General features: G+C 42.2%; 1 long non-coding RNA gene across 1 annotated transcript; it reads left to right on the top strand.

Moving 5' to 3' along the window:
- Window positions 1–1,039: 1,039 nt before the first annotated feature.
- Window positions 1,040–9,503, top strand: LOC145722224 (uncharacterized). The gene is made up of 4 exons (XR_014146332.1): window positions 1,040–1,823; window positions 4,073–4,804; window positions 5,432–5,553; window positions 6,343–9,503. It is a non-coding gene; the product is annotated as an uncharacterized LOC145722224 (long non-coding RNA).
- Window positions 9,504–23,225: the final 13,722 nt, after the last annotated feature.

Here is a 23,225-nt window from a genome sequence, read left to right on the forward strand (position 1 = left end):
ATGGGTCAAATAGAAAACAAACAGCGATATCATAAATTTAAAGCTAACCATACAAATACTTAAATGTCATGTAAATGTTCTAAACATCCCAATTAAAAGGTGGAGGTTGGGGGCGCTTGGGTGGCTCAGTCGTTAAGCGGCTGCCTTCGGCTCAGGTCATGATCCCAGGATCCTGGAATCGAGCCCCGCATCCGGCTTTCTGCTTGGCGGGAAGCCTGCTTCTCCCCTCTCCCACTCCCCCTGCTTGTGTTCCCTCTCTCACTGTGTCTCTCTCTGTCAAATAAATAAATAAAATCTTTAAAAAAAAAAAAAAGGTGGAGGTTGTCAGATTGACCCAAGTATAGGCTGCCTACGAGAAACTCACTTCAAATATTAATACACACAATTAGGTTAAAAAGATGGAAAAAGATAAATGGGGCTAGCAGTGATCAAAAGAAAGCTAGATTCCCTATATTAAACATAGATTTCAGAGGAAATATTGTTATCATGAATAAAAAGATTATTTCATAATGATAAAGGAATCAATTCCTCAAGAGGACATGACAATACTAAATATGCATGCATCTAATAAAAGAGCTTTAAAATATGTGAATAAAAAGAGTACAACGAGGGGCGCCTCGGTGGCTCAGTTGGTTAAGCATCCGACTCTTGATTTCAGCTCAGGTCATGATCTCAAGGTTGTGAGATAGAGGCCCGCATGGGGCTCTGTGCTGTGCGTGGAGCCTGCTTGAGATTCTCTCTCTCCCTCTCTCCCTCTCTCTCTGCCCTTCTCCCAGCTTACACTCTCTCTCTCTCAAAATAAATAAATAAATAAATAAAATCATAAATAAAATAAAATAAAAATAATAAATAAAATCACTAAAGCCTCACAGCGCACGCTTGCCCCAACCTCTTCCAAAACTCTGGATGTGATTTTATCATGGTGGAAGTGCGTTCTTTTTATGATAGAGAACCCGTAAACTCTGGATCTACTACTCTTCTCCGGATATTCGTACTAAAGGCATTGTTTTCTTAAAAGTGTCTTTCCTATTATACCCTTCCCACCTTTCTCTTTCTCTTTCTGACCTTTGTGTCCATATATCCATTTAGGCAGAGGGTTGTGTGTTTGAACATGGGCCTGAGTGTGGGCATTTGTGTATGCATATATGTGTGTGTGTGTGTGTGCATTTGTGTGTGCGTGTGCAGGAACACTAGAGGGTTTGTGGTTTGGGGGAAGCTGCACACATTTTCAGGACTTGACACTGTCGTTCTGAATGCATCTTCTTCCAACTCAGAGGGTCCAGCCATACGGCACAGAACTCTCAGCCCATTTCCCCACAACAGCCCAAACTTATTTCAATCATGCTGAAAATGGCTCTAAACGTAATGAAGGCACTTTTTTTTGGTCCAGCTCCCTGAACATTTTTCTCTCTCCGGATAATGTCTTGGAAATGGCCCAGAAGCCTGGTGGAGTCATAAAGGGAACAGGATCCTTGGCATGGTCACATTCCAAAGATGCCTGCATAGGTTTATCACGTGAAGGGAATAAAAGAAAGCCTGGTGTCGTGTCTGAAGCACCCCCTCCCTTCACAAGTCCTTGGGGGAAGATGCCAGAAAAGCTGTAATGAGCCCTGGACTAATCACAGTGGCCCCAGTGCCCTCTCCCCAGGCAAGCCCGGGGGTCCAGTCAGCACATTCATTTGGGGGGCGCCGTTTTAAATAACCTCTCCTCCCACAGCAGAAGTCAGCGGGCATTCCTGGTCCGTTGAAATACGCTTCCTGCCAGCATATCTTTTAGCAACGTGAAGTGTGTTCTGGGAGCTGATGAAGGGTGTTTCAAAAAGGTAAATTAAAGTGTATCTCTGTTTGAAGGGCCCTCTCCAGGCCGTTATTGCTGGGGTAATGGAAGCATTCAGCCTACAAATCCAGGATTAACTCTGCTCCTATTCTAGCTCACCGCTCACCTTTCCAAAGTCTTTACTCTGCTGGTGGGGGGTGGGGGGTGGGGGAGGGGGACGGATAAGAGAAAGAAGGCCTGTTCACATGTTGGCTTCTGACACTGAGGGATTGGAAAATGTGACAGGTATAAAAAGTAAGAGTGTCCCCCCAAATGTCTCAAGTATCGGGCACTGCTTTCTGGGTGGAGGTTTATGGAGAGGGGCAGAAAGGGCAAGCCGAGGCTCGGGGAAGGGCAGAGTGGAGAAGGAGGGGCCCGGCGTGAGCAAAGAGGGAGCAGGACAAGAGGAGAGCCAGGGGCTTCCCGCTATTCACTAATTTTCTCTGACTACCACCCGAAAGGATCTGAAGTGGCTTCCAGTAAAATGTGGCAGATCCTGCAAAACTAATGAGTAAAAACTTAGCTTGTATAATGAAGCAAGGGGTGCAGACGGGAGGGAGTGGGGAGATAATTATATCCAAAAATCTATGATAGGGACAGCTACCAAAAATAAGACCAAACTTCAGCTCTGGGCTTCCAGAAATTCTAGGCGGAAAGGGAAGCCTTATGTATCATAATTTTCTCTTCACTCAGACGCCACGGGAGCAAGGAGCAGACCTGAACCCCCGGGGGCTAGCACAGCACCCAGCACATAGTAAGCTCCTGGTATGTGTTTGTTGGTTGAATAAATGGGCCAAGAAGCCTGCAGGTTTTGCCTGTGGGGAGCCTGCCAAAATTGGCCGGTATGGATGGTGAGCGAAGCAATGACTGGAACCCTCCCTTAAAAGGACTGGTTGCAGAATTTTAAATTGTTTGATTTCTTTGACTCACTTTTTTAAAAGTTATGAAATAGAGCATTGACAAAGAAAAGCGCACAAAACATATGTGGACAATTTAATAAATACAAAGCAAACACTCTTGTAACCACCAGCCAGGTGAAGAAATAGGGTATTATCCACCCTGTGAAGAGTCCCTCTGGAGGTAATTCACTATCTTCTTTAGTCTAATAAGGTCCTCCTTTTTCTTTATAGTTTTACCACCTATGTGTTTAAAATCTAAGAGGTAAGGCTCTGTTTGCCTGTTTTTGAATAAATGGAATTCCATTGACATACTCCATTGTGTCCTTGTTCTTTTGCTCGGGATCCAGTAGGGGAGGAACGGCCATGTTTTCACAGCTGGACTTCGGTCATTCCGTTGCTGTGTTGTGTGAAGCCCACTTTATGTGTACATCCTCCTATCTGTGGACACTTGGGTTTTGTCCCAGTCTTTGGCAGCCTGCCGGAGTTTTCAAGCCAACTCTGAGCACTCATTTCTGGTTGACACTAGCTGGAGCTCTCTTGGCCTCTGGGTCCTTGCTGCTCCATGGCAAATACCCTTGGTTTCAGCCCAGCAGCCAGCCCCCAGGCTCTCATGAGGTTCTGACTCCCCACTCACCCCCTCAGTCTTTGCGTTCTGGGTACCAGAGACTGTCCCGTGATCTACCTAGAGCTGTCTCACTGGCTCAGACACCCTGTTAGCTTTGACTAAAGTTTTACTCTATTTTCCTGTTTCTTGATTTCACCTCTGCTCTGTTTTCTGGTTCATGGGCGAATGCCGTCCAGCCCCGACCCCCACGCCCCGCAACTGTGGCCAGGCCCAGCTTCCCACGGTTTAGACAGGGAATTCTAACCCTATGTCTGTCATGGTCCTTTTCCTGACCCCCACTCTCTGCCTGGGCTCTTTGAATTGGATCAGACAAGCTTATTGGTTTTGAGGACATAAACTGCATTTTTATAGCCTGCTGAAAAATGATCAATTGGCCAGCTTCAATAAATGCCAAAGTCAGAAGATATAAACGTAAAACTTTCCCACTATTTGTGCAGCCACTCTCTCTTAATTATTTCATTAAACAAGTTACAAATACTGTTTTATCTTCCACCAAAATTGAATAATGAAGGAAATTAGGCTCATCAATTCAATCAACCAACATCATTGTGTACTTAGTATGTCCCAGACAACCTTGTTAAGTGCTCTGAATTTAATAATATGATGGAGAAAAAACACAAGATGGGGAAGTTGTGGTTTATGAACTGCAGCCGGCCCCTGTCCTGTAAGGATGGCACATCTTTGGAATACAGTACCCTCCCTTACCCAGGGTTTTGCTTTCCGTGGTTTCAGTTACCCGCAGTCAACCAGTCTGGAAGCAGATGATGTTCCAAGCTATCGTCAGAAGGTCCATAGTCGCCTAATGCTACGTCACCTGCCTGTGTCACGCACGTCGCTTCATCTCATCATGTGGGCATTTTATCATCTCTCATCATCGCAAGAAGCGTGAGCGCAGGACAATAAGATATTTTAAGAGAGAGAGAGAGAGAGACCACATTCATGTAACTTTTATTATGGTATATTGTTCTATTTTATTATTGTAGTAGTTAATCTCTTGCTGTGCCTAATTTATAGATTAATCTTACCATAAGTATGTATGTATAGGAAAAAATATAGTATATATAGGGTTTGGGACTATGTACAGTTTCAGGCATCTTGGAATGTATCCTCCACAGAGAAGGGGGGGGTACCGCTGAATCCATTAAATGGACTTCTTGCTTCTGCAAAGGTACGGCAGGGGGCATAGGCACAGAACTGGGAGAGGCGCAGAACTGCTCAGCCCATTTGTACAAAGAGACCATCATCCTTGGTCTTGTGGGAGGATAACACAGTAATGGGAAGATATTCCAGTGTCTGCAGCATCAGGGAGGGGTGGTTTAAATGGGAGATTCTTGTTTGGGCTGGAGCGGATCCCGGAGAGCATGGCTGCCAGCCAGAATCGAGAAGACTGATGGTCAGAGGAAGAGACCCAGAGACAAAGCAAGGTGGGAGGACTTCAGGAGCATCCATATTCGACCTGGAGAGGTTGGTTTTCTGAAGCTTTCTGTTCCTAGGTTGATGTTAACCCAATGTCACCCTCAATGTTTAAGAAAATGTCATTGGACACCATGGGTTCTTGTTAGCTGGACTATGTAGAATCAAAGGCTTGGGGGGTAGAGGCGTGGGGGACAAGAGACAGGACAGGACATCCACTAGCACAGAATCACTCAGAGCAGCACCTGGAGCAAGAGGAAGAGGGACGTTGGGGGAGGCGCAGAGCATTTGGGGGGCTCAGGCTTCATCCATGCACACACAGTGGGGGCTTGGCTTATGGTCATTTGAACCAGGAGTGTGGAGAACTTGAGATGTGTGGACTAAACAGAAATGAATACGGCGGAGTCCCTGCCCTCAGGAGATTAGAATCCAGGCAGAGGAACAGATCTGTAGATAGATGAGCAGAGTACAACGTGCTAGGCGGGATGCAGAGCGCGTTGGAGCAAGGAGGACGTTGCACACGGAGAGGGCTTCCTGGAAGAGGCAAGGTCATGGCAGGTCATATGCACGTCATGGCGAGGGTGTATGAGGTGACAGCGTGAGGAACAATGGCAGCAGAAGGAGAGAGGGGGAACGTCAGCATGTAAGTGTCAACTTGCCAGTTTTTTTATTTCCCAGGTTCTGTGCTCAGCCTTCTCTTTCTATCCCTGACTCCACGGCTTCCAATGATGCTTCTCCAGGGGACGGGCCCAGGAAACAAAACTTGAATCCCTCAGATCAGTGCCAAATGTGCAGCTCTGGTAAGATGCTGGAGGGTGAAGGGGGCAAAGCCCTCAGTGCGCCAGATGTTTCTCCATCCGTGGCGGATCCGCGTGGCCAGCCACGCGCTGACCTCTGGCTGCCTACATTCCCTGGGCTGCTTCCCCAAGTGCGGGCAACGCAGTCAGCCCCTCCGCAGTGCCCGAGCCTCTTCCAGCTGCAGCGGCTTCCCAGAGGGTGCCCCTGAGGGTCCCCAATTTAGGGCTGATGACCCAGCTCTGACCAAATCACCAACTCAAGGCCCCAAACCGCACACCTTCTGCTGGACCTGTTATTCCTTCCAGGGCTCCATGTCGGCTCCCGGAAGTTGCTCCTCCTCTAATTGGTAAATGATTTCCAGATGCCACCATACCTCATGTTTTTATTGCTTTCTTGAAAGACCGTCTTCTCTTCCCCATGGGCAAGGCTATGCCGCAACTGAGGCACTTTTGAAAGGAGGGGACAGTGAAATACATCTTCAGTGTCATCATCCTTTGAAAGAAAACAATGGAAGTCCTTTAAGATGGCAGTTCATTTCATGCCCTGATGGGGAGTCAGGAGTCCTTAATTCTCACATCAGCTCCTGTTAGGAATTAGTGTTTTTATTGAGGACAGGTTGACTCATCTTTCTCTGACTTAATTTTCCCATTTATAAAATAAGTAAAATAGTGTAGTTCCCAGCTTTCTTTTTTCTGAAGGGTGTTAAAATCCAACTTCTGGTCACCCTCACTCCCCAAACTCCCCACTTCCTGACATCTGTATTTCCGACAATGATGTTATGACTCCCCTAGGTGCTGACCTGATGTCGATCTTTGACTCTTTCCCATCTTGTTATCCAAGTCCAGTCCATTCCCAAGTTCTGCCTGTGCCCATCATGAGGACTCCACTCCCATGGCCGCATCTGAACCTAATCACCTATCAAATGCCTCATCTCCAGATGCCATCACATCGGGGCATAGGGTTTCAACATGTGATTTGGGGTGATAGAAACATTCAATCCATAATTAAGATCTGTGGAATTTAAAAGTATGCGAGTGAGAAATGAGCGTGATGCCTTTCTTTCTCTTTCTCTAATTGGGATCTCAGGTAGAAACACGAAGTGAGAAAATTTCTTAGAGTATCTATAGCAGCATTATTCGTAATAGTAAAAACTGGAAATAACCCAGTGTCCGTGAGCAGTAGAGTGGATGAGTCAATGGTGGTATATTCAGCAATGAGAATGAACAATCTCCAGCTGCAAGAAACAGCATAGAGGAATCTCTCAAGCATAATGTTGAGCAAAAGGAGCTAGACACAAAAGAGGACATACAAAACAATTTCTTCTATATAAAAGTCAAAACACAGGCAGAACTATCATGTGAGAGGAAGGGGTAGTGATCAGAAGGAGAATATGGGAGCATGTGGGGAACTGGTATGCACTGTCTCTTGTGAGCAGTAGTTCCATGGGTGTGTTCTGATTGTGATAACTCGCTGAGCTGTACATTTATGATTTGTGCGTGTTCCATGAATGTTTATGAAAAATAATTCATATTTAGACCTTCCATCAGCCTATCTCTAAAGGCATGGCCTGATCTTACCTAAAATCAGGAACTGGCAGTGTTCCTCTGAGCCAGCAGAGAAAATTGTGACATATGGAACTTGTTAAACCAAAGTAATGTTTGTTGGTGATTGTGGCAGATCCTACAGCCTTATAGTGAGTCTGTCTGTCAACAAATGTTTATTAAAAACTATCCCACACCCCATTCTCATGAACTGCAGGGCCGGGGTTCGGACAGCAATCTAGCCAAGAGCTTTCAGCTGCTTAAGCCAGGCTAGAAATTCTAACCCTCTCCCTGATAGCACTTAAGGGACTTTTCTCATCTTGGCCTTCTACCTTGAAATGCACTCTTAGGGTAATGGAGACAGTCTAGAAGAGGAACAACTGAAGCAAAATAGGTTGGAGGCTAGAGAAACAATCATACAAGATTCCAGACAGTACAGACAAGCTATTTCTAAAGAGTTTCAGACTGGTAGCAGATTTCTTACTTTGTCTAGAGACTAGACTATGGTAATTTAATGCCTATGGACTATAAAGAAAAAAAACTTGCAATCCAAGAATCCTCTTCCCAGCTATTATTCTCTGGTCACTGTGTAAGAACTATATTTGAGAACTGGCAGGAAATTGGTGTATATATCACCCACACACCTAGGGCTGTCATATAGTCTAAGTCCAATGGGCAAACTCGTATATATTGCATCCAACAAGAACCACCTGAGAATTCACTAACCAGATAAAAACAGAATCAAAGCAAAGACCTCAATTTTGGTAATGTAAAGGCAAAAATAAACAAAATATACCAAGGTGTGTCTTTTCTCACTTGGTCTCAATAGAATCCTTAAATCACAAAGAAAAAGTAGAACTTTTGGCCTCAATAGAATCCTTAAATCACAAAGAAGAAGTAGAACTTTTGGCCTCAATAGAATCCTTAAATCACAAAGAAAAAGTAGAACTTTCACAAGCCATTTTATCTAGTCACAAGTCAATAAAATTAGAAAAAAAAGTATAAATGTTCTAGAAAGCAATGTAAAGGATTACACTTTCTGCAAATATCTCTGCACATAGCAAAAACTTTTTATGCCTTTAAAAAAATAAATCTAAAAATTGAGGTTGTATTTATCTATCAAAAGGAGGAAGAAAGTATAGCAAAATCATCCAAAATATAAAGTAGGGATTAAATAGAAAACAACAACAACAAAAATTTGAAAGGATAAATAATTCCCAAATCTGGTCTTTGAAGAGACTAATAAATGACTAATTTTCTTGAACCTAATTTAGGAGGAAAAAGGAGGGAAGGAAAGAAGGGAGGAAGGAAGGAGGGATGGAAGGAAGGAAGGAGGGATGGAAGGAAGGAAGGAGGGATGGAAGGAAGGAAGGAAGGAAGGAAGGAAATCTCTAGGGGAAATGGCTGATTTTCAATGAAATACATAATAACAAAATTAGGAAGAAATGGGAAACTTACATACACAATTACCACAGTAGAGACAGGAAAGGTGAATAAAAATTTATCACTAAAACAGCTACTGAAAACAGATGGCTTTAGAGTTGGGTTCTATCCAACCTTTTAAAAAACAGATAATTCCAGTAATAGTTACATTATTCCATATATAGAAAAAGATAAAAGGTTTTCTAATTTATTTTATACAGTTAACACAAAAATCTTTTAGAGTACAGAAAGAAAAACTATAGCCCAGTCTCATTATGAATATAAAAACAGAAATTATGATCCAGTAGTAGCAAATAAAATACAGCAATGTATCAAAGGAAATACACTATGACCAAGTAAGTTTTAGTCTAGAAATGTGGGGGTGGTCCAAATATCAAGAAATGTATGCATGAAGTTGATTGCCATGACAGATTAAAAGAGAAGATCCGTGTGGTCATATCAATAGACTTTGAAAAGGTTAATAAAGTTAATGAAGTTCAGCCACCATTTTTCAAAAGAATTCTAAACAAGATAAGGATAAGAATCAACTTAAATATGTTACAGGCTGTTTATAGTCTCATTCACTATCATCCTAAATAGCAATTCTGAAACCATTTCAATTACCATCAGAAACCAGACAAGGATGACAGCTCTGCTATTTTCCTTGAACAGTGCCTTGGAGGTTTTAGCAAATGCAATCAGGCAAGAAAATGAAATAATTGGAATACATATTAAGAGAGGAAAAATAAAATTGTCTCTTGCTGATGACATAGTTTTTTTATCTAGGTAAGGAATTTAACAAAGTAGCTATATGTAAGATGAGTATACAAAAATTAATATGCTGCTTTTCATACAGAGAAAGAAATAGTAAAAAATACTTTGTTCATAATAGTGACAAAAGCTATCTGTAAAATTCACGCAAATAAATATAATGATGAAAGCATTGTATCTCTATAAAGAAAACCTTAAAATGTATTTGAAAGATATAAAATGAGTTCTAAATAAGGGAACAGATATGTCTTTCTATGGATAGGAAGATTTAATATCATAAAAATTAATTCCTGTATCATTGTTAAGTAACTTTATAATTTCAATGAGAATGTTGACAAAATTTTCTTCACCCTGAAATTGGATAAAATTATCTTAAAGTTCACTTGGAAGAACGAATAGCTGAGAATAACCAAGAGAAATTTGGAAGAAAAACATGAAGCCTTGTTTTTCTAAACGTCCACACATAGTTAAAAGTTACTGTACTCAAATCAGTATTATATTGACATAGGAATAAGCAAATAGATCTGTTAGAAAAAATGGTCCAGAAGTAGATTTTTATTTCAAATGAGAATTTAATATATGACAAAGTTGATATGTCAACGAGCATGGAGGTTTTTTGTTTTTGTTTAAAAATTTTGTTTATTTCTTTAGAGAGAGAGAGAGTGCAAGCAGGGGAGGCGCAGAGGGAGAGAGAGAGAATTCTCAAGCAGACTCCACCTGGAGTATGGAACCCAGTGAGGGGCTTGATCTCACAATCCTGAGATCATGACCTGAGCCGAAATGAAGAGTCGGGTGCTCAACCGATTGAGCCACCAGGCGCCCAGAGCACAAAGTTTTTTTTTTTTAAGAGAACATTCTCAAGTTGTTAACATGAATTGTCATTTGAGGGGTCAGGGGGGAACTCATGCAGTTGAAGGGGGGAAGAACAGAGAGGAGGATTAGGCAAGTATATTTAACAGTAATAATAATCAAAATAGCTAGCACTGATATAGGTCTTTGAGGTATCAGACACTGACAGATATAGATACACACATATGTGTGTCTGTATTCTCTCTACACACACACACAGAGTCTATATATGTACATACTTACATATACTTATATATACATATATTCTCTCTCTCCAAATTTTATATACATATATAAATTAAATATATAAACATTATTTTATATCTATTGGTATAGATAGATAGATAGATAGATAGATAGATAGATAGATAGATATAGGTAAATACTGTTAGATTCTATTACTGACCCATTTACCAGATCCTGAAACTGAAGTACAGAAAGTAAAGTTGCCAGAGTTAACACAGCTAACAAGTGGTAGAGTCAGGATTCAAACCTGGGCAACCTGGTTCCGGAGTCTGTGCTCTTTATAATACACTGCCTCCTAAAAATAAAAGGGCTGCATGAAAGACAAAAAGTGTAATGGGCTTGACCTTGACATGAGCACCTCCTTAAGTTCTGCCACCTGGCCACCTTGTTTGTCCCACGTTAGTGGGACCAGCCCTGCCATTTACATAAATTCCTTTAGATATTTATATCTCTTTGTGCAAAAGATAGAATGTAGTCTATATTTATGGACCTGTAGGGACAGACATGATACTGACAAATGAAAAGGGCAAGTTACAGTGTAATAATTGGATTTCACTGAGAACAAACACATACGTGCAACAAAATGTTAAATAGGGAGCTGTGTCATATACATTCAATTGTTAAATATCAGAGGTCAAGAGTCCGTTAAATAACAACCCCACAAGGAAGGTATTAAAAAGTTACAAAACTGAGGAGGACTCATGAAGAAGGGGAGGATTTTGTAAAGTGATTTCTTGGGAGAAAGCTGCCGCCTCTGGGTGAGTCCCATTCCCCCATTTCAAGAAGAGGGCGCTGAGAGGGTCACCTTTTTTGCCTCACACCTAGGGAGAGCCAGCTTCAACAGACCCTCAGGGGCCCCGATTATCTGCCTCCAGGAACCGAGAAACACACACACTGGGCCCAGCACACGCCCACGCAGCCTCAGCCCTTGGCACAGCCCCAGAGAACACCATTCACATTGCATTTTGTGTGTAATGCCAAAGCCACTTAAGACCCTGGCCATTGGCCTGGAGGGGACATGGCAGAGGGAGAGAGAAGAAAGAGAAGTAGCTGGGAAGAACGTGCAATCCTCTAGGACAGGGACCAGGGTGTAAGAAGCCCAGCACCAGAGGCGGAGCCTCCAAGAGGAATATTGCTCGAAAGTTTTTTTAATTTTATTTATTTATGTGAGAGAGAGAGAAAGAGATCTTAAGCAGGGGGGGAAGGGTAGAGGGCGAAGCAGGCTCCCTACTGAGCAGGGAGCCCGACGTGGGACTCGATCTCAGGACCCGGGGATCATGACCTGAGCCAAAGGCAGACGCTTAACTGACTGAGCCACCCAGGCATCCTCGCTTGGAATTTTTGAAAAGGAATCCTGTCCACAAGGTGGTCCCCAAAGTGAGTGGTCCCTTGCTGCAGATGGTCTGTGAGGATGGGGGCTAGGAATCGGATGCCGAGGGGAAGTGAGAACAGCCACTCAGAGAAGAACCTCCTCACCTGGGCTGTAGGGTTGCAATCACATGAGTGAACGGGGAGGCCTCCCAGGAACCTACAGGGATGTTCTGGAGATCAAGAGGCCACTTTAAACAGCCACCAGAACAAGTGAACAATAGCCAAGAGCACCAGCCAAGTAAGAACATCCCCCACTCCTCTTTGCCTTCTTGCCTCCCACCTGAGAAGGATATGAGCTGGGGGAGAATCAGGAGAAATCTGCACTTTGAATTAATAATGCATTAAACAGGATATTCTGATTTTTTATCAGACACTGAGTTTTGCCATGTAAAATGACTAAGGCTTCCTAGTTCTGCATGAACCAAGCACAGCCACGGAACTGCAGGAGTCTCTAACCATTAGGAGGGGACAAAATTCCTCCACTGAATGCATTTTAAAGGGACAGTGGAGGATTAAAAACGAACATGCTTGGACCCTATCCCACAGGTCCTGCTTGTACAACATCCCAGTTACACAAACAAGACCTTGCCTTATACAGCTCCCTAAAGAGATGTGCATGTGTTGTATGAAGGAGAGAGTGCAGGGAGATACAAGCCAGGATGGGAAGACCAGTAGCCTTTAGGGGGACAAGGCATGGTGGGGAGGGAGTAAGGGAGCATAAAAAAGCAGGAGACTGAGGTGTGGCGGGGGAGGGGAGAGCGGGGCCGAGGACTTCAGCAGGCATGTTGAAACTACTTCACGGCGTTGCTCCGTGACAGACCTGTCGGTATTTATGGAACTGTGGAGAGCCCTGAAGCCAGGAGCCCCGAGATTTGCCCAACAGCTTCCCAGTCTCTGTCCGCCCCGTCTGAGGACTCCTGGGCAGGCGCTGAGGGTTTTGTCTTCCTGTCTGTGATGGCAGAGCTGACAGGTATCCTGATGAGGCCAGACCGAGGAAGTCCTCTCTCAATGTCCTCTACACCCCTCAGCACCTTGGTTTCTAGCACAGACAGAACTTTCTACATTTTATTAAAATGTTATCTTTTATGTCTCTTTCTTAGAAACAGAAAACAAGTCCCTTAAGGGATAAATCATACTCCTCCTGCATATTCAATAGTTTGCTCATGGGTACGAATATTAGTTGCACTAAAATATACCTATACAGGTTCCTTGCTGGAAGATTCTAAACTAACGGAGTGACAGATGACAGTGAGGACCCCTGTTTATGGCTGACAAGCCGCAAGAACACCGAGCTCTGTTCCAGCACAAGGTCAGACTATCCCAGGGCCACGTGGGCATTTGCCCAGTGCCCACGTTAGTTATGTTCGATTGTTTCTCTCCTTCTCTAGAATGTAAGTCCAAGGAACGTTGTCTAATTTGTCTACTGTTGTCCCAGAACTATGCGTGCCAAGGTTGAAAGAAGGGACAAATAATGGGTGGATTTTTTCAGATGAAGGCCCATTCATGGCTAGCCCCAACTACCACGGTCTGTGTTAGGGGCTAGGGATTCAGAGAAAAGCAAGATGAGGTCCTTACCCTCAAGAATGCCACCTTCTGCAGTGGGGTTAGCAAGCATGGAGACAAACAGGTAAAGAAATCATTATGGAGCAGACTAGTATCTTAGGACAGCAGAGGTTTTGAGAGAGGAGATCTGAGTACTTCTGTCTCTGGAGTGACAGTGTGGGCAGGGTAGGAGAGGTTTCGGATGGGACACAGCCATGGTGGTGGCTCACAAGTAGTCAACCTATCCCCTCTAGCTCCAGGCCCAGACTCATGCAGACTTGGGGGTCTGCCTTAGACAGAGGAGACAGCTCTGTGCTCTGATTTGAGGCGGCTACAAAATCCAAAGCATCTCACCTCTGGACCGCCACCTGGCTGCAGATTTCCTGCTGACTTGCTCATTTCTCTGGTCCCGAAGGGGAGAACTCCGCTGGAGTTCCCTGACCAGGCGTCTAGAGTGTAGTTTGCAGAATTGGAAGCTCAAGCCAATACAAATGTTGGTAATTTGGGAGAGAACTGCTAAGGAGCAATGTTAGGACTCTCCAACCCATAGTTGTCTTATTCTTTTTATATAATATATAAAATATAATACATAGCTTTTAATCTTCATGCTAGGTTGATTGTTTGCTAATATGGAATTTGAGGTTGAAATTATTTCCTCCAAATTTTGAAAGCATTGCTTTAGTTTCTTGTAGCTTCTGGTGTTGCTGTTGAGATTGCTGAGTCATTTGGATGTCCCATCTTTTGAATGTGCCCAGGTTCTCCCCTCCCCACCTGAAAATGTATAGAATCTTCTATTTGTCCCCAGTTCTGAAATTTCTCGTTAGTACACTAGGATGAGTGTTTATTTTCATTCATTGTGAGGGGTACCAGATGGGTCCTTTTAAGCCAGAATTCGTGTTTTCCACTTCTCTTTTTCTCTACTTTCTGTGACATTTCTGTAAGTCTATCTTCAAACCTTTCTCTTGAGTTTTAATTTTCTGCTACCATTTGTTTTTGTTTTAAATTTTTATTTCCTGATTTTTTTTTCCATGGGGGTGGGGGGACACCTTGTTTCTATTTCACAGTTTCAGTATCTTCTCCAGTATCTCTGATGGTACTAAAGAGAATTTTTGAATATTTCCCTTTCTTAAAACCTGCATCCTTCAAGCTGTGTTGTATTTATTTGTTAGTTTTCATGCTTATTTGTCTTTTGTGATGCAAGTTCCCTGATATCTGGTACTCCTTGGCTCCTTGGTGGCATTTAAGAGCAAGGACTATAAGTCTGGTTGACAGCTCTGAGCATGTGGGTGGGCTTGTCCATGGTGGGCTTACTCTGGCTGAACCATTTCAATAAGAAAGGTACCTGGTTAGGGAATAAAACCCCAATGCTTTGTGCAAGCATTGAAGGGGACACTTACCTGAACTGACTGAACAGAGTTCGAAAGGGTGTTTAGGACTCTAACTACTTCTTGAATAGGCCCTCAGTCATTATACCTTATTTTAGCATCCTGCGTCAGCCCATACTACCAGACGTACCTGGTACCTCTAATTCCTGAGTATCTTAAGGATTGTGCAGGCTAAGCCAGTTACTTTCCCAGCTTGCTCTGTTGCTGGTCTAAAAACTATCCTTTCCTAGACCTTTAAATCTTCTATTCCTCCCTGCTTCCAAAATTTTGTTGACATTGTCTTCTCTACAGTTCTTCCTCTCCTTCTGGGGAATTATGCTTATGTTATAATTCCAGACTCTGCTTTCCAACTGTGGTTAGCAAAAAAAAAAAAAAAAAAAGGAAAAAGAAAAGAAAAAAGAGAAAAAAAAAGTCCCCCCCCAAATGTCTACATCCTAATCCCCAGAGCCTGGGAATATGTAGTTTAGATGGCAAAGAGGAATTACAGTTGCAGGTAGGATTAAGTTTGCTAATCAGCTGACCTTGAAATAGGGAGATTATCCTGGATTATACAGGTAAGCCCAATGTAATCAACAAGGGTCCTAAAAAGTAGAAGAGGAGGTCAGAGTGATGCAACATGAGAAGGAATCTATCCACCATCTCTCGCTTTGAGGATGGAAAAGGGAGCCCATAAGGAATGCAGGGGATCTCTAGAAGCTAGAAAAGGCAAGAAATGGATTGTTTTCAGAGCTTCCAAGATGTCATAAGGCCAGCCAACACCTTGATTTTAGCTCAATGAGACCCATGTTGGACTCATAACACACAGAACTGTTAAAATAATACATTTGTGTTGTGTTAAGCCACTGCATTCATGGTGACTTGTTACAGCAATAAGACACTACCACACAGATCATGAAAAATGAATTCCATTTGTGTTACCTTCTATCCATAAGGAAAAAAAAATAGAAAACTGGACAAAACATATGAAACTACTGTTTTTAAACATTGGAAATAATAGTGCAGGACTGTGATCCCTAAGACCTGGTATACAAGGTGAGACTTGTGATTGTTCTAGCTTTCTGCCTGGAGACCATTTGCAGCCTACAATGCACAGAGGGAAATCCAACAGATCCCAGTAATGTCACAAAGTTGAAGAGTCAGAAATCAGTGTTTAAAGAGAACAAGGAGTCAAGAATCTGCAGGACAGAGTACTGGCAAGGCCAGGAGATATATGGAGAAAGTCTAGGAATCTGCACAGAGATCCTCTTGGAGTGTAAGAATGCCAAGCTGCACACAAATAGGGTTAAACTCCATTAGGCTATGCAAAACCAACTTTTGGGGAAAGAAAAATTCCTGGGATGCTACAAATTGAGCAATTCCCAAAATTCATACAGGAATCACAGAGGCAGGAAATCATTGAGTCCCCATAAGTGGAGAAACCTAAAAGAAAAATGGGCCTTAAAATGAAATGCTTTTATGAGTGAGACTAAACTAGCCCTAGAACAAAAGATACTCTAGATTTGTTAAAAAAATAAAGCGAAAAAGCAGATTAAAAAAAAAAAATCAAGTTCCTGAGGCACCTGGGTGGCTCAGTTGGTTGAGTGGCTGCCTTCAGCTCAGGTCAAGATCCCAGCTTCCTGGGCTTGAGCCCCACACTGGGCTCCCTGCTCAGCAGGGAGTCTTCCCCCCTCCCCCACTGCTCTTGTGCTCTTGCTTGCTCTCCCTCTCTCTCTCAAATAAATAAAAAAAAAATCTTAAAAAAAAAATCAAGTTCTTATCTTTGGAGCAGATTTAAGTCCAAAGCATAAAGTTCACAAAGTAAAGCATTCAATAGCAAATGGGTGGACATGTGAAGAAGCAGGAATACATGATCTAAAGCCAGGAAAAAAAATAGGTCAATAGAAATGGTCAACAGAAATGACAGAGGATGAAAGTGGCAAAGATTTTAATTACTTACTTGCATATTAAAAATACATACAGGATTTAAAAAATATAAACACAATGAGGCAGGAATTTGAAGACATAAAAAAATGGATTGAACTTTTAAAGCTAAAAAATAGAGTGTCTGAAATGAAAATTTCAGAGATAAAAATTAATGGCAGATTAGACCTGGCAGAAAAAAGATGAGTGAACTTGAAGTCAGAACAACAAAAGACCATCCAATGAAATACAGGGAGAGAAAAAACTGAAAACAATGAACAGTGTGACCTGTTGGCAAATTAGTATAACATACAAATGATTGCCATTCAGAGAGGAGGGGCAAGGGATAGAAAAAAATGCCAAGATTTTTCCAAATCTAATGAAAGTTATAAACCCACAGATCCAAGAACAAGAAAACCCAAGGAAGGAAAACACAAAGAAAATCGCACCAAGGCACATCATAATCAAATGGCTGAAAATCAGTGATGAAAAGAAAATATTAAAATCTTTCAGAGAAAAAAGATACTTTACACATTAAGTAATAAAGATAAGAATTACTGCAGATTTCTTGTTAGAAATTACACAAATCAGAAGAAAATGAAATAATATGTGGTAAAGTGCTGAAAGAAAAAAAAAATGTCAGAGTTCTCTACCCAGAAAAACATCTTTAAAAATTGCAGGTAAAATACTTTTTCAGATAAATAAAATTTTCAAGAATTCTTCACCAGTAGACCAGTACTACCAAAAAATGTAAAAGAAAATTCTTCAAGTAGAAAAAATAAATGCTATGCCAAGTTAAAATTTGGATCAATACAAAAGAGGGCAGGAGGGATGCATTTAAAAGTGATCTAAAAAAAACTCTGAAGAGTGATAGATATACCCATTTCTTTGATTGTAGTAATGATTTCATAAGTGTATAGCTATGTCAAAATCCATCAGTTGTAATTTCAAATATGTGAAGTTTGGTACATATCAGTAATGCCTCAATAAAGATGTAAAAAAAGTCATAGATTTGGAGAAAATATCTGCAACATACACATTTGAGAAATAATTATATGCAATTATTCCTTACAACTGAACAACAAGGAAACAAAACAACCCTTTGCAATTGGGCAGAGGTCAGACAGACAGACATCTCACACAAGAAGATAGAGAGGTGGCAAAGCACATGAAAAATGCTCAACATCATTAATCATCAGGGAAATGATCATTAGAACCACAAGGAATTATTACACCCATGAAAAATGGCTGAAATTTAAGAGACTGGCCTCACCAAGTGTTAGCAGTAAAATAGAACTAGAATTCCTGTACAGTGCTGGTACAACCACTTCGCTGTTTCTTTAAAAGTTACACTTACCATATGATCCAGCTTACCTTATGACTTCAACTTACTTAAGAGAATGAAAATATATATCCACACAAATACTTGTACAAAAATGTCATATTCGTAAGAGCCAAAATCTCCAACACCAGGTGAACAAATTTAGTTTATCCACACTGATATCTTATTCAGCAATAAAACAGAAGGAATGACTGACATATGCTACAAGTTGCATGAATCTCAAAACCATGCTGAGCGGAAAAAGCCAGACTCAAAAGACCTCATGTTGTAAGATTCCTTTGATACAAAAGTCTCAAAAAGACAAAACTAACCTATAGTGACAGAAGGCAGATGAATGGTTTCCTGGGAACAGAGTTATTAGTGGATTGCCTGTCAAGAGGCAGAAGGGAAATATCTGGGTGATAGAAATATTCTGTATTTTGATTGTGATGGTGGTTATAGCAATGTACAAATTTATGAAAACACTTCAAACTTTATAAAATGGGTGAATTTTATTGTATTTAAATTATATCTCAAGCAGGTTTTTTTTAATCCTTTTATTGTCTCTTTAGTAAGGCTTAGGGAGGGAAAAAAAGAATATGTGCATTTTCAATCTACTATCTTGACTAATAATTTTTTGATAATTTTTGAGGCATCCCTATAGGGTTTGGCTGCATGTTGAGTACTTGAGTACTTATATAACTCTTAATATTTTTATACTACTTCATAAGTTACAAGGACTTTCACACATATCTCATTTTATCTTCAAAAATACCTCGAGAGATTTGGCATTGATTTTTTTGATATGACACCAAAAACATAAGAAACAAAAGTAAAAATAGTAAATTGGACTACATCAAATTTAACAACTTCTGTGCATCAAAGGACATAATCAACAGAGTGAAAAGGCAACTTATAGAATAAGAGAAAATACTTACAAATCATATATCCAATAAGGCGTTAATATTCAGAATATTATAAATCATATCTCTGACAAGGGGTTAATATTCAGAATATATAAAGAATTCCTACAACTCAACAACAAAGAGACAACCTGATTTTTAAAATGGGTAAAGGAGTTGAACAGACATTTTTGCAAAGAAGATATACAAATGGCCAACAAGCATGTAAAAAGATGCCCAACATCAATAATCCTTAAGGAAGTGCAGATCGAAACTACAATAAGGTATCACTTCACATCCATTAGGATGGCTACTAGAAAGTAAATGTTGGTTTTGATGTGGAGAAATCCAAGTCCTTATGCACCACAGGTGAGAACATAAAAATGGCGCAGCCACTGTGGAAAACAGTATGGCAGTTCCTCAAAAATTAGAAGTAGAATCACCATATGATCCAGCAATTCCACCTTTGGATATGTACCAAAAAAAAAAAAAAATTGAAAGCAGGGACTCTAAGAGGTATTTGTACACCCATGTTTATAGCAGTATTATTTATAATAGCCTAGAGGTAGAGAAGTAATCTAAGTGTCCACTAATGGATGAATGGATAGACAAAATGGGAGATATATGTGTATATACATACACAATGGAATATTATCCTGCCTTAAATGGAAGGGAATTCTGATATATGCTACAACATGGATGAACTTTGCCTGATAAAGGAAATAAGCCAGTCACAAAGACATATACTGTATGATTCCACTTGTACGAGGTCCCTAGAGTAAAGTCCTAGATACAGAAAGTAGAATGGTGGTTTCCAAGGTCGGGGTGGGGGCATGGAAAGTTAGTGTTTAATGGGGATGGAGGGTCAGTTTTGTAAGATGGGAAGAGTTCTGGAGATGGGTGGTGGTGATGGTCACAAAAATGAGAATGTGCTTATCCTCTCTGAACTGTATACTCAAAAATAGTTACGATGGGAAATTTTATGTTGTGGGTATTTTAGTATAGTTTTTTAAAAACACGTTGAGGGGGGCACCTGGATGGCTCAGTCAGTTGAGAGTCTGACCCTTGGTTTTGGCCCACGTCATGATCGTCATGAGATCGAGCCCCATGTCAGGCTCTGCGCTCAGCCTGAAGTCTGCTTGAGATTCTCTCTCTTTCTCTCTGCCCCTCCCCCTGCTGGTGCACGTGCTCTCTCTCCCTCTCTCTCTCAAGTAAATAAATAAATCTTAAAAAAAATACCTTGAGGGACATCTGGCTGGCTCAGTCGGTAGAGCCTGTGACTCTTGATCTCAGGGTCATAAGTTTAAGTCCCACGTTGAGTGTGGAGCCCACTTAAAAACATATAAAAAGAATAAAAAATACCTTGAAAGGTAGATTTTCAGCACCATTGTACAAATGAGAAACAGTGGCTCAGAGAGGTTAATAACTTGCCAAAGCCTTCAGGCCAAACCGGTAGCAGCGCCTGAATCAGAACCCAGATCTTATCGTGGACTCCGTTCTTCCCCGTCTCCCTTCTACAAGAACCTTATTAAAAAGCCTTAGGGGCACATTTTTTTTATTACAGGTAGTTTTCTGGTGCCAATTCAGAGCTCCTTACCCTGTATCCCAGGGTCTAAATCGCATGTTGAGCCCCTGCCTTCCACCCTCCTGGCCACCCCCTGAGAGTTCCCTGTGACTCTTCTAGCATTTGCTTGGTTCAGTCCCCAGCTTCACCCCGGAACTTTCTGATTCTGTTAGGCAGCCACCAGAGTGAACTAAGGCCAATTGTAGATGCTCCATTCCCCCTTACCCATACGGACCAAGTCTAGCAGGCCACTGGGTCCCTCTTGCCCAGGAAAGAGGAAGGCATCCGTGGGCTCCTGGCCGGCATTCCCAGGGACCAGAGCCTGGCTCTTCCTTCCCAGGGCTGTCCCCGACTCCTCCCTGCTTGGGTTTTCCTGCCAACAGTCCCCAGTCCAAGGATCTTGAAATATGACAAGACCCCCCCTTCTCATGAAATGTTAATGCACTTTCCCCAGAGCTCAGCGACCCCCTTCCTGTGTGTTCAGTGACAGCGACAAGATGCCACTCGCTGCTCCACGTCACCCCAGGACACACACGAGTCTTCCTCTCACTTCATCATGGGCTAGTTTGGGGAACTTGCCATGACCTCAAAGTGCTGACAGGCATACACACCTCAGACTTCTCTCCCCTTCTCTCCGTCCCTACAATGATGGTCTGGTGTTAGGGGTTGGGCTTAAACGATTGGCTCATATTTCAAAAACACACCAGTCTCCATCAGGAGAGAGAATACATGGGACATTTTTATAACCATAGCACGTATTTGATGGGGACTTTAAATAACTTACAGCAAATACCCAGCCAGACACTATCACACAGGCCTGCAGGTGGGGATTTGCCCAAGGGGCACTGCTCTTCCTGAGCCACACCCAACTCCATCCTCCCATCCCTCACCAAGGACACAGGATGCGTGTGTAATCAGGGCCAGCCCGGTGCTGGTTATTCCAAAGTTCCCCCAGTTAAATGCTGCTGGTTCCCAGAGTACATCAAGCTCCCGTGATGTCTGCCACCATGGCCCAGGAGAGACGGAGCAGGTGGCGATCTTCCCAGATGCTCTGGGCTATGGTGGATTTTCTCTTTTCTTATCTTTTCTTTTCAAGAAGAAACAGAAGATCATTTAAAACACACATTTTAATATTCCAGTGCGTTGCCACAACACAGAGCAACAGTGCCAAAATAACTCAGCATCTGTAATCCATAATTTATCATCCAAATTTGTTGTGTTCAATTATTCATATCCAGCAACAGTGTGTCCCCAAAGAGGCAAAAGGACTCAAAAGAAATCTCACAAAGTGTAGAAGATGGAAAAATAACCCAAGCACTGCCATGAAGCTATCAAGATAGGGTAGGGAAGTACAGGTTGCAATCAGAAGAGTTTCATAGAAGACTTTCCTCCTAGACCCGACAATGTTGTCATTTGCTGCCATGTTTTCTTTTGAGGGGCAGGGGTGGTGGTGGGCAGAGATCATTTTTTTCTTCCTAGCACAGGGGACAGAATTCAATCAACATTTCTACAGATGTTTACAAATCATCTGCAACCTGCCAGTCTCTATGTTTGATGTGAAAAGATGAATGAGATACAGCTGTTGACCCTGAGGAACCTCCATGACAAGCAGGCACCAGAGGACCTTGAGAGGAATTTGATTCATAGGAGACTTGAGAAGGTTTTGAGAAAGAATATTTTTTAAAAGAGCCTTCTAGATGCTGTTAGGGGAATTGATTATCAGGGACAAGAGTAGATAAATGGAAAAGTGTTCAGAGGCTACTTCCATAGTCTAGGTGAGAGCTGGAGGTGACAGAGCAGGAAGGATTGCAGAGGTGCTAACTCGGGAGCAGATGCCAGATGGAGAGGCTTGGGTAGTTGCTGCTGGCGTGCACGTGTTGCATGAGGAAAAGAGGAGGGTCAGTGTGATTCCCGGATCTGGGCCCGAACATTTGAGTGAATGATGGTGCCATTTGCTGAGAAGGAAACAACGGGGGAGGATGAGTTTCAGGCGTGAAATTAAGCTCTGTTTTCGACGAGTTCGGTTTGAGCTGCTTATTAGTCATCCACGTGGAGAGGTTGAGGTGGCCATTGTGTGTGTGCCAATCTGAGGCTCCGGAGAGAAGTCAGGGCTGGAGACACACATTTGGAGGTGGCCAATTTAGAGATGACATTTAAAGTCCTAGGAACTGAGAGTATTAGAGAAGAGAAGAGGTCTAAGGCCTGACCTTTAGACATGCCCAACAAGCACAAGAAATAAAGGGCAGGACAATTCAGCAAGCTGTCATTTCCCTTTTAAGATTTCCTGAAAGTGCCATCCAACAACTCAACCACTTACACTTTCATCTCATATGGGGCCGCCCTTAGCTAAGCACATTGCTGCTCTGAATGATCAGGAAGGAAGAGAAGGAGAATGTCTATTGTATAGGAACCTAACAGTCCCTTCGCCTCACCAGTGGGACTCTGACACCCCTGTTCTGACCCGTTTGCCCACCTGTCCTTCACCCAGGTAGAGAGCCATGCTGCAGCAGGAGAGATGGGTGTCCCAAAAGGCAAAGAGGAAAGCATTTCAAGAAGACTATCAAATCTCCCCAAAGATAAGGCACTATGACAGAATATATCCAGTGCCTGGCCCGTTGTGGGACCCCAATGAACACCTGAGGAAGCAAGGAAAGAAGAAAGAAAAGAGGAGAGAAAGAGGTAGGGAAGCAGGGAAAGAGGATCTAGACAATTATTTATAATTTTTGTAGATTTTCTTGGCAAAAGAGCACAGGACCTGGAGTCAGGAGACTAAAATACATGTACCAGCCATAGGCTCATCATTTATACAATGTGAGTCTCTTTTTACAACCCAACAAGCAATATTTCTTTTTTTTTTTTTA

The sequence above is a fragment of the Leptonychotes weddellii genome, chromosome 6 (assembly GCF_054177405.1).
Source record: "Leptonychotes weddellii isolate Sample4059 chromosome 6, ASM5417740v2, whole genome shotgun sequence".
NCBI classification, from domain to species: domain Eukaryota; kingdom Metazoa; phylum Chordata; class Mammalia; order Carnivora; family Phocidae; genus Leptonychotes; species Leptonychotes weddellii.